Source organism: Rattus rattus, chromosome 15 (assembly GCF_011064425.1).
Source record: "Rattus rattus isolate New Zealand chromosome 15, Rrattus_CSIRO_v1, whole genome shotgun sequence".
NCBI lineage: Eukaryota > Metazoa > Chordata > Mammalia > Rodentia > Muridae > Rattus > Rattus rattus.
This window is the reverse complement of record NC_046168.1, coordinates 21,789,045-21,802,227: the sequence shown is the minus strand read 5'-3', so window position 1 is coordinate 21,802,227 and position 13,183 is coordinate 21,789,045. Positions and strand designations below refer to the sequence as shown.

Genomic DNA, 13,183 nt, shown 5'->3' with positions numbered 1-13,183 from the left:
GTGCTCAAATGGGTAGAAAGCACTTCTGTCTATGGGTGTTGACACTTAGAGAAAACATTCAAAACAACAGAGGAGAGGATTGGGTATAGCTCAGTTTGTAAAGTGTTTGCCATGCAAACAGGAGGACCATCCCATTTTCAGGACCCAGGTTAAAAGCCAAAATTGGTGGTGAACAGTTATAATCTCAGCTCTGAGGGGGCAGAGACAGGAGGATCTCAGGGTTTATAGTCTAGACTAAGGAGCAGGAAGCCCTAGCTCCAGTGAGAGATCCTATTTCAAGAAACATAGATGGCTCCAGAGGAACCACACCTGTTGGTGTGCTCTGACCTAGGATCATGTACTCTGGCATGGGCATTTACACACACACACACACACACACACACACACACACACACACACACACACACCTTACTTATTTATAAGTAAAACATAATAAAATTATTAAAAGAAGTTTACTCTTAGATGCTTCAGAAACTATAATTTACTTACAGACTATAACATTTTCAAACATGCTAATCTAATCATTCCTTTGGTGTGAATATATTCTGAATTAACAACACTTGATCTAATGTACAATTCACCTGGCTGAAAATGTTTTGAGACCCATAAAGAGATTAACCATGGTGATTAAGCTACTAGATATAAAAATAGCTAAGGTAAAGTAATTAAAGCGCTCTTGTGTGGAAGGCGCTCTCCCGTCAAACCTTTGGTTTGTTGCTAGAAATCATACATGGTATGAGAATATGAACAGGAAAATGTAATTCAGCAGAAAATTGCCCGTACAAATATTTCTGTATTTATACACTTAAAGATTTATTAAGGGCAACAGACATATTTCTCATGGGTCCTGATCTCCCTACTGATCAGGAGTGATAAACTCTGTCACGGGTGTTGTTCTGGAAGCCAAATGATGAACGGAGATCCATTTCACATGTCCTTGTCCTAGTTCTATTCAAAATATTAGGACATTACACCTGGTACACCTACCTACATCTATACAGAAATATATTTCCTTAGGAGTCCAAACTTTGGGAATATTTTCATTTGGTGGAGTCAGTTTTTAAATGCTAGCTGTCATGCATTTTGATACCCAAACATTCATTAAGATCTAACTCTCAGTTGGCTGGATTGAAAACCTGGTAAGTGTTCGACTGCTTACAAGGTAAAGGCACTTTGAGATTTTTTTATAGGATATTTTATTTATTTATATTTCAAATGTTATTCCCTTTTCTGGCTTCCCTTCCACAAACACCCAATCCCATCCCCTCCCCTGCTTCTATGATGGTGCTCCCGGCACTCACCCACCCTCCCACTCCTGCCTCCCTGCCCTGGCATTCCCCTACACTGGGGCATTGAGCCTTCAACAAGGGTCTCTCTTCCCATTGATGCCAGATAAGGCTGTCCTTGCTCCATATGCAGCTGGAGTTTATTTGCTACTCTGATTCCTGAATATGAAGTTCTACAATTTTGTGTATGTGTGCATTCAGTTACATGTATACGAATGCGTGCTTATGTAGATCAGAGGACATCCATTGGTGTGAAACTCCATGGGGTCACATTGGCTTATAACATTAACTAATTCATTCATCCATTTATTTCTTCATCCATTTATTTCTTCATTCAGTTATTTATTCAAGACATTCTATTTAGTTACTTAGACTTGATAGTATGTCATAAGAATTTTGTGGTACTGTGGGAAAATTTTTATTAACCAATTACGCAAATACATAATAAGACTGCTGTATTCTAGGTATTTCATACTTTTGATTTACATACATATTAAATTTATTCAAAAGAGTATATTTCAATACTATACCCGTTATTTATTTGGTTCTCATTATTAAGAATGTTGAAATGATTAACGCTGGGAATGTGTCCTATAAAGAGGGAATCGTGAATGCCTGCTAATGACCTTCATAATTTAATACGTAAATATCTAACATAATATGATATCTAAAATCATTTGTTAATCTTTGATGATTCAGAGGTATGACAGTTTCTTCTCCTTGTTTTATATTAGGAAATTAAATATAACAACGAGGAGCTGAGTAGAAGCTACTTTGTAAGTTTCATGAGTGTTGAGACTATAAACTTGCTCAGCCAAAAGATGTTTCTCAGAGTAGATGTTGTAAGTAGGTACATGATAAATAGATGAATAGACATAGGAAAGGACCCATAGGTGAAAAGCAGTGGACAACTGGTCAGATGGATGGGTGAGTGAAGCGATGGATGAATTGATACATGAATAAATAGACAGATGAAGGAGTGAATGAATGAATGAATGAATGGGAGGATAAGCACAGGAATGAGTAGGTGGATAAATGTATAGTATATTAATGAAGAATGACCATAATACCACTTGGACATGGCCTATATTTTCCATATTAGAACCTCATATTTTATTTGCCAACTCCTGCATGGAAGCCTTTGTGATACTACAAATTACTATAATGGTAAAGATTCACTCATTATATTATTTTTTTCACTCTATATGAGAGAATAAACTATTCAGTACAACAGTGGGCATAGGGCATGCATTTTGATACCCAAGTACCTTCTGGACCAAAGTATAAATGGCATTTCACGTCTCCTGGTGATAGTTATACACAAAACTGAATTGAGCTGAACATAACCATTGATTCATGAGTTCCACATACAACAAATAAGACTCCAGCAGTTACTTTAATGATGAAAGATCCTACCCAGCATGCTCAATGTTATTCTAACTGGAATTATGATACAATAAGAAAAGAAGAAGTCAGAGAGGATGAAGGAAACCTAGTATAGCATCTTTCTAGTGTCTACTAGAAGAGGTAGACTGGGCAGAAGGAATCTTACTGATTTGCCTTCATTGTTGGATGCCGTTAGGTTTTGTGAAGATAATGCTTCAAGGTTTGTAAGTATGAGCCAGGGGGCTGACTCATACAGTGGTGCATTGCACGTGGGGGTAAGTGATCTACGCCAGCATGTCCTGATCAAAGGTCAGGCACTCTGCTTAAAAGCTGTGTGGCATTGCACAAGATATTGGTCATAACAGTACTTAAAATCTCAAGGCCGTTTCCTGAAATTTCCCTCTGAGGTGTTATTATTCTCTCTTTACAGATAAGGGAAGTCAAAACAATGAAAAATTAGATGGGGAAATTCATAGTTTTGGAAAATGGCTGCAGCAATATTTTCAGTCAAATATACTTTAAAAAAATCTTATCATTCCACATACAGGTCAAGTCTATTTGCTCCTTTTATGGTTGCTTAATACATGTGTGGTTTAGCCAGACAGTCAAATATGGTAAAAAAGTAATGCTGTGACTTTTCAGCTAGTTCACAGATAGCATATACCTTCTGTCTGGCCTTCTCTTTCAGGACATTTGGCCTTGCACTGACTACTGTGTTGTAAGAGATCTAGGTCACAGAGGAAGACCATATGTCAGTGGGTCAATGAAGAGTCAGTTGATGAATAAAATATCTAGAGATAGATCCAGAGCCCACTGCCTAAAATTTCAGATGCCATCTAGCTGATGGTCTAGAATTGAGACCCAGTGACCATCCATTCCTCTCAAATCCTGTCCAAATTTGTGTCATAGAAGCCATGAACTTCATAAATGGCCACATTACACAAGGAAGTTTTGAGTATGTATGACCCAAACAGAGGCACCAATATCTTGTTCATCACCACATAGCTTTTAAATGGAGTACCTGACCTTTGATCAGGAGGTACTGGCAGTAGACCACATATCCTCGTGTGCAATGCACCACTGTATGAGCTAGCACCCTGGCTCATACTTACAGACTTTGCAGCATTGTCTTTACAAAACCTAATGGCATCCAACAATGAAAACAAGTCACTAAGCTCCCATCTGCTCAGTCCACATTTGCCCTGTAATCTGCCACACTCACAGTTTGTTGCCATAGATAAAGTAGGGCTGCTGAGGGAAAAGAGAACTTTGGCCCCTGAGAAGTCACATTTCACTATAAGTCACTATGAGCTTGTTGGGTATATAAAATCTGTTGTCTTGTGATATTTTATCTACTATATATAGTCTGTGCTTTGATTAGGAATGACATATTCACTGGTAAGTCCTAGATCATGAGTTTTCCAATCAGAAGACTCCAGAACTCTGGATTATGGTTGAATGCAGCAGGGACATTATACCATTGAGGCCAATAAAAGTCAAACCAGGGACACCCACCCTGGAGAAAGCCTAAATTCCTGAAAAAAATATACTTTAAAGATGGACTAGACATTGAGGAGATTATAAAAGAAACATGTGATTCAAACTAGAAAATGACTATAGTTAAAACACTTGCATTGTAAGAATACATGATACATGTAGAAAGCATATGAGGTTACTTTAAACGTTGCTATAAAATAAATCAGGTTGTCAGTGTCATTCATGTCCTCAGTCAGATCTGGCTTTCTGGGCAGAGAGGCCAGGCTCTATCAGTATGTACTCTAACAGAGTTGTCATATCCTGACCCACTTCTAAGTCAAAATCTCCTATCCCAATGTAATTATTAATTATCTGCTGCTGTCTCTTCTGATCTTTTCTGATGATGTATCTGTCACTTGATTCTTGGTTATTAAGTTTGTTTCAGACTGCTCCTTACTCCCCCCAGACACTCTAGTGGAAACAACCGCTACGTGCACGTAGACCACACCATTCCAACTTTAACCCTGCGTCTGAAAGGAATTGACTCCCCTCAGAAAACACCAGAAGTTGTATTGAATTGAAGTTGTATTGCTAGTATTTGTTGACAAATTTTACTCTCTCACGCTCACTAGCTTTTCTCTTATCTGTTTGTTCATTCACCTGCTTGTTCTACAAACCTTTACTAAGTTGATTCTATGGTCCCAGCTCTGTGGCTAATCTAGGGATTAAAAAAGATTATGGTATAATAGCACTCACCAGGGATTCCGGGCTAGGATGAGAAGGGCAGAAGTGCCCTAGTAAGTGTAGGTGATGGACAGTGGAACTGGGATCAAAGTCAACTCTGCCACATGGACTGGCATATACTTGAGCAAATTTGAGAATGAAGCAAAAATGTGTTTTTTTTTTAGCCTCTTTAGGGTTTTAAGGGTATTGCTATATCACTTGTGAGTTAGACTCATATAGATATGTTACATGTCCTGCAGTCCGTTGGCTTTAAGGTATTGTTAATGGCACAAGCAATGAAAGACACCCACACAGCCCCTCCCCCCACCCCATCCCACTGAAAGATAGGGTTGTAACTCAGGCTCAGTTGCAAGTAAGGATTGTGGCCCTACAGGAGCCAAGGCACTACATCGTCTGTTCTAGTTGTGACATGGACAGCTCCTTGTCCCATGTGTTAAAGACTCTGTCTCCAGTAGGTGCAGCTAGTTAAGGCCTGGGTGAAGAAAGCAGGTCATGGGGACATAGGTTTCCTGAATGTATTGTACCCCAGACATTGGTTGCTGTTTTCTGGCTGATATGAGGCAAGCATCTTTCCTCCTCCATGTATTGCCAACATCGTGTTCTGCCTCACTACAGTCCAGAAACAATAGAAAGGTAAATATGGATCAAAACTTCTGAATCTGGGAGCCAAAAATAGACTTTCCTTCTCTTAGCTATTTCTTTTTTGGTGATTGTCAGAGCAATAGAAAAGTGGCTAGACACCATCAATTAAGAGCCACCTAATTTGCATCTGCATGGTTCTTCAAACCTCTTGGCACTAGATTTGCATACAAGAAAACTTTGTGTAAATAGGGTTTGGGTGTTTGAAAGTAAGTGGGTGCATTCATTTGGCTGTATATGCATGTGTTCATAAGTGTGCATTTGGGTGCATATGCACAAGCATGTGTATGTACATGGATGAGGAAAACAATTTGAGGCATGTTTCTCAGGCTTCATCTACCTTCTTTGATTTATGGTTCTCACTGGCCTGAGGCTCACCAAGTAAGGCAGGCTGGACTGCTAGCAAGCCCCAAGGGATCTGCCTGTCTCCTCCTCTATAGAACTGGGTCAGTGACACTGACTTTTTAAAATGTGGGTTCTGGGGAATGAACTCAAGTCTTTATGCTTGTGAAGGAGGCATTTGACTGATCCATCACCCTAGTCTTATAATGACATTTTGATGCTATTAAAGCAAGTGTAATGACTAAGACTGATTTCATAGGATGTACACATATAGACTTCTGAGTAAATGAGTCCGAGGACTGGGTCTCCAGCTCACTATGAATACTCACTTTAGAAGCACTCCTTTTGATAAACATGCATTAGGGCTTACAGCCATTAGCACTCTAAATACACTCAACCTCACCAATGCACATGCACAGGAACACACACATTCAAAATATATGCCAACTCTCCAACAGTACAGCAGAGAGGGACTGTATAGACTCTATTAGCTGCATCACCTACTGTGTGCACAGAGGCATTATTGCATAGCCACCCCCTTAAAATCTATATGCCAATTACTACAGAAAGCAAGAGTTCTCCCCAGTGTTCCAGAGGAGCAAGCCTGTAAGAGTGATATGTGTCGATACCCCGAAGCCTCAGAGGAGTAAATAAATGTTTTAACTCTCCCAGGACCAACTTCCTTGTCTGTGCTGCCATGGAAACCAGTCTCGTGTCCAACTTGAGTTCTGCGATAATTAGTCTTAAAAGAACATTCTTGATTTGTAAGTGAACGAATCAGCCCTCTGCATCAAGGCTGTTGTATGCCTCAAAGTCTGCACATGATGGTTTTTTGACAAAATGTTCAATATTGATTCATTAATTAAAAAAAACAACAACAAACCACTTAGTGGGCAAGAGATAAATTCACAGCCTGGTAGAGACACTTTGGGTGACGCTTGTATTCAGAGCTGGTCAGGCAGACCTCTCCCTGCCAGACTTCAGGGTCAGGGTTTCTGTAACTTTGCTACTCCAGCACTCAAGAAATTCCTCATCCTTGCTCCCCTACTAGGTTAGGTTGCAGATGATTTCTTGTTTTGATGTATTGAACATTTCTAATGATCATTATCACATTGCCTCTTGCAACTGAAATGTGACTTGGAATCTGTGACTGTTTCACATTGATTATATCTGTCCCTTGTCTTCACGTTGTTTTCATTGTATGTGTCTGACCAGGGATTATAAATACCACATGGAAAATACAGCATTTCAGAGTAGGAGGCTTCCATCAGATGAGGAATTTGAGCCATTCACAGAGATGATCTCATTAGAACAGGCTGGTAAAGGCGGGATATCTAACCAAACAGAACAGTCCCATGACAGACCAGTCCTGGGCAAACTGATGAGCACACTTGGGAGAAAGCATCAGCTTTGAAATGGATTCCAAATATGGTTCACATATAGGACTTTGCACATGTTCTCAAGAGGAAACCTCCATCCAGAAATGGAGACATTTAATAAATACTCAAAAGCACTCAATTAACATGGGTATGTGTTCAAAGAGAAAGGAACATTTTCCTCTATAGGAACACTTAAGAACACTTACAGGAGTGTCTCTTATGCTTTGTGTTTGTTATGAGACAGTCTCACATACCCCAGGCTGGCTTTGAACTTACCACGGAGTGAAGGATGAAGCGCAGCTTCTGATCCCCATCACTCAAGTGCTAGGATTAGAGTTGGGGAGCATCATGGCCAGTTCTGCACAGTGCTGTAGATTCAACTTGGGCTTTCCTGCATGCTAGACATAAGTTCTACCAGATGAACCATGCACCCAGCTTAAATTAGGCATTAAATTTCTAGTTGATCAAATTTTCTTTTATACTAGATATTCCTTCAGACCAGGGGGTTTCAGCCTTCCTAAAGTTGCAAGTCTTTAATATATATAGTTCCTTGTATTGTGGTCACCCACAACCATAAAATCATTTTATTGCTACTATATAACTGTATTTACTATGGTTACAAATCATAATCTAAATATTTGTGTTTTCAGATGTTCTTAGGTGGCCCTTGGGAAAGGATTATTTGGCCTCCAAATGGATTGTGAGGGGTGGTGACCACGAGTTGGGAACCATATCTAATTACAGAAATAAATAGGGAACAAACATGAACAGCAAGAGGGAAGCAGTGTCACCTAGCCATAGTCCCAATATTCCAAAGTAAAGTGCATGACTTAAATTATATATAAAGTGTATGACATCTCAGAAACAATTCTGAACTAGTAGCATGGCGGTATTAATCTCACTAACATATCTGTTATATGCTAACTAAACTTTAAATTTTAACCCAAGTATTTCTATTCTTAAAGTTGTTTTCCTGTGATGTGACTTAAAATTATGAAACAGAGACATAGACATCCTTTTCCTGTAAAGTATGCTCATGCATTATTTCAATTTAATTATACCTCAATTTGTCTATATATTAAAAATGTTTTTTTTTAGTGTGTCAATTTTTAGTCAAGGGCCCAACATCCATTTCCTCTTCCAGAGAAAGTCCTGCTTAGGATAGTTTAAGATTTAGAAGGGTTTTCTGTTTACGCACATTTTAATGATGTACGTTTCTACTTCAGTGGTGGCAAAGGCTGATCAGTCATGGAAAGGTCACTTAACACTAAATAGACCCTTTCTTTATGTAATTACAAAGAATAATATCTTTGTGCTGATGGCACTGCACACCGAGTGGGTGATGCAGAGAATTAATGTGCTGCCTTGTTGGCCCATGGGATGCACATTCTGATACAATAACCACAACTTACTCTAATTACGCTGCTTTAAAAGGTCATCAGCAAAAAAGAGTTAAGGAATTATAACTAACTCTATCATAGAGGAACAGTGCACCACATAAATGCACTCTAAGAGCAGACCACGTACCTCCGTTATAAACTAGAGAGGAGTTAATATAAAAGGAGAAAGTAAGGATGTGGATGTGTGTGTGCAGGAAATGCTGAAAAAATTTAACGATGCAATTTCTTTTTATGACACATGTTATTGATGAGGGTTTGATAACCTGATCTCTTGGAATATTGGTGGGCAGGGCTTAATTTTTAATTTTTCATTGTCATGTCCATGTTCATATTATGACAGATTAAAAATAAATTTACTTTCTTAGAAAATAACACATGTCAATTAGACGTCACAGATAACCACAAAGTGGTACATGACACAGCCACTGTCATTTCAACCTTCAGTTTATCTTTATATATGATCTAATCCCTCCAGGAATAAATTGACAAAAGCAAAAAGCAAAAACCACAATGTAACATTTATGGTGTAGAAATAGAGGACAGGAGGGTGGATTCCTTCTTAGATTATACATGAATAGTATCAAATCCATAGTTTGCATCCAACAGCCTTCATGGCCTCAGTCTATTCCCAACCTCAGATCTGAATTACAGATTTCCTGAGTCTAAATTGATGCTTTGGATGCTCTTACTTCTGACTACCCCCAAAATTACAAAAGGTAAAATAAAAATAGTAGATATTATTTGAAAAAGGTTATTTTAAATTTAGACATTTCTTTCTGACTTTCCAGGAAACAGAGCACAGAACAGAGGTGCCAAGTGAAAGACGTTTACAGAATGATAAAGTCGCCCATTCATACATTTTCCCTGTTGATACTGATAGTTCCATGATCTCCCTCACTCGTAAAGAAAAACCCACAGATGTGTCCATCTCCTTTTGCTCAGTATTTGGGTCGCTCTTCAATCCTGTCAATGCATCTCAAGTTTAAGTAGGAACCAAGATACATGAAGCATCTTTTATCTTGAGTTGCATCTATTGTTCGAATAAACTTAATCCCAGGGCTCAGGAAAAAGGATCAGTAAACCATAGCTCTGCAGTCAAATCTATACCACTCCTGCTTCCTAAGTGCTGTCCACTGGCACACCAACATCCGAGTAAATTTACTTATACTTACGTATTGGACATGGCCTATTTTATATGTCCAGTTGCAGTGTAACTGGAGAGATGGAAGGAATTTGAAATAGGTGCTCTGTGTCCCTTTCTAGATCTTCTCTAGATCTTTAATTACAATACCAGTAATACACAATGAACCTGCAATACAGACCTCACATTCAAGGTCTATTGGAACTGTAGTTAGGCTTGTGTGTGAGGGACTACTATTACAAGGCATTTTCTTTTCCTTTTTGACAGGGGCAAATACTAAAAAAGACAGGGACAACCAATCAATAATAACTTCAGCAACTCTCCCTTAAAAGTAGTGAAAGTTTTAAAGCACTCTCAAAATGGAATCAATAATTTTGCAGAGAGCTGTCAGACATGCTAAGGTAGCATCGATAGTACTCAAATATCTCTTGTAGCCACGTCTCATTTGGTTAAGTGTAATTCGTAGAAGGCAGGCTAGAAGTCTGCTCATCTTTTGCTTCTGTAACTTCTATTATGAGAGTCCAAGATGGACCTTATTTTGCCAAGCTGAGTTTTAACTTTTGCAGGTAATCTTTGGAATAGCTAATTAAATACGATGGTCCTACTGCCTCGCATGGCAGAGCGGTTGAAGGAAATGGTGTAGACACGCCCTGAAGTGACCTTTAAAATGGAACACTATGCAGAGAACGAGGGAGGAAAATTCTACACAATTCAACTCATGGGGAAGGGCTGACATATGAGTTAAGGAAACAAGGATTAAACCTTGTAGGAGACCCACGTGAATCCAAGCTGCACATCGGCTACATTGAAGCAGGGAGGGTTACATCCAGCCCATGGATGCTCTTTGGTTCATGGTTCAGGCTCTGAGATCCCCAGGTAAGTTGACTCTATTGCTCTTCCTATGGAGTTCCTATCCCCTTCAGGTCTGCCTCCCTCCCCCTTTCCTTCCATAAGAGTCCTTGAGTTCTAGCTACGGGTCGAGTTCCTGAACAACGAGAGTGGGGCTAGCCCAGAAGCTGTTGCCTGTACTTGGGAGACGTTCTTCTAGCTGGGCTGCCCTGTCTGATCTTAGTAGGAGAGAAAGTGCCTAGCATCACAAACTTGAACTGCCAGGGTAGGAGGGATTGTGGGGTTGTGGTGGGACAGAACCAGTTTAGAGGAGAAGGGAAAGGAAGATGGAGGAAGGATTATGGGAGGGGGTGACTGGGAGGGTGGCAGTGAGCAGGATGTAAAGTGAATAAGTAAAAAATAAAATAAAATTAAACAAACAAAAAACCCAACCAAATTAAAAAAAAAGACTTGTAGGGACTGAAATAAATTTATGATGCAATATTTTGCTGTGTATAGGCTATTTGATCAGTATTTACAGTCTCCTCCTATGGTTAAGTGGGCAGATGATACAATTGAATGCATATAACTTTAACACAAGTTAAACCAAACCCCAAGAAACTCCGTTCATATGTATTGGCAAGATACGGTTCCCTGGGACCAAAAGCACTGGATTGATTGTATTGTAACCGTTATGCATGACAGCAAAGGAAGCCAAAGCCAATGCCAACATAATGAGTTACCAAATTTGTGGCTGTTTTTCATCATGTCTTGCTTTTTTGTCAAGTTTGTGCTTGTTCAGCTTTTTATCACCTCCCAACATAATATTTTATTGATTAGTTGAAAATTTCACTTAATGCACCCTGATCTCATTCACCTCCAGGTCACCTCACATCCAACCCCACCCCCAGACACCTTTCCTTAAAAAAGAAGAAGAAAAAAAAACAAGCACAATTTGTGTTGTTCATACACTCATTGGTCAAGGTCAAACTCGGAGTGGCCAACCCCTTAAAAGAAATCGAGTCCTGCACCGTTAACTTCAGAAGCCTCCAACTGCGACGTGCTACCCTTCAGCGTCCCTATCACAATGTTTAAGAGTTTTCTTCACTGGTTTCCTGTCTAGACTATTTCGGGGAGGGGGTTGAAATTGGGGAAGAGAGAGATTGTCACAGAAGCCTTCTATGACATTCGCAATTATGTGCATCTGCAGTCGTCAACACCACTGAAAAGAAACATCCGTGCCCTTTACAGTCAGCAGCACAAAGCATCATGGACATGGACATGGTTTCTGGCCTCAGCACAAACCACTGACCTCACCCTGGTCTCCAGTACAGGCCGCTGACCCCAGCAGGGCCTCCTTCTACAGCAGGGGCCAGGGCACCACCATAGGCTTCAGCAGAGGTCACAGACATTTCTCTTTTTCCCCCAATATATTATTTTTATTGATTATTTGCCAGTTTCACATCTATTTCCCCATTCCTACCTGAGATACTCCTCAGCAACGAGTGCTCAATCCTCTAAGATCTTTTTTTTTTTTTTTTTTTAATTTTTTTTTTTTTTTCTTCAGAGCTGGGGACCGAACCCAGGGCCTGCGCTTGCTAGGCAAGCGCTCTACCACTGAGCTAAATCCCCAACCCCAAATCCTCTAAGATCTTGTAACCACCGACCTTCCCCCTTCAGACGCCATCTTCCCGCCCTGCCACATTCCAAACCTCTATGCTTTCCGGGCTCTCTCCCTCCCCACATTGCCATTTGGAAAGGAGTGCCGGAAAGAGCTAAACCCAGAAAACTTTTCACCTACTTTGTTTTCCTCCCAGAATACGATTCAGCTGCCTCAGGAGAATCCCACCGTGGGAGGAGGACCCTGGGTTGGAGGTTACATGGCTACCTTGTTTTTGTTTCTGGTCAGGTGTAATTGATATAATCATGACAGCGAGTGTGTGGGACTGCAAATCCTAACTCTATCTGGAAGGTTAGAGTCTCAGAGATACTGTATGCATCTGCGTCAACTCCACATTTCAGCCTGGCATAGAACGGCGATATCAAGGAGGCAGGGAAATGTATGCGAGGGCAGATTCATGACATGTGCGTTTACCTCCTCATACACAGAGCTATGATGATAGAATCTTGGTTTTGGATTTCTGAAAACCTGAAGAGAAGTTTGGACCAACCAACCAACCAACCAACCAATAAACAAACAAACAAAAAAACCCACACAGTCTCTCCATGGGCTGGGACACAAAAAGGAAGCATTTTTGCATTTAGAAGATTTTTCTGATCGAGAAATAATATTTAATGAATGTACAGTGTCATATGGTAAAGTTCATAAACATGCCAAGGGGACAGCTTAGCCCATACGTGCTTCTCGTGTAAGCAGACGAGCCTAAGTTAAGCTCTATGGATTTGAACTTTCACTCATAGGAAAATAAAAGACAAAAAGATTGCAGCAGTGGATATGCCTTGCAGTGCCAGCACTGGAAAGGTGGATACAGAAGACCCCAGGCTCAGTGAGAGACGGACAAACAGACAACAGAAAGAGTGATTGAGTGGTCGAGAGGATGC

The 13,183-nt window shown here is 40.1% G+C and overlaps 1 protein-coding gene across 1 annotated transcript in view; it reads right to left on the bottom strand.

Annotated features, from left to right (window-relative positions):
• The window catches only part of Ccdc178 (coiled-coil domain containing 178), a 349,742-nt gene that overhangs the window by 103,188 nt on the left and 233,371 nt on the right, over window positions 1–13,183 (bottom strand). The window lies entirely within an intron of this gene.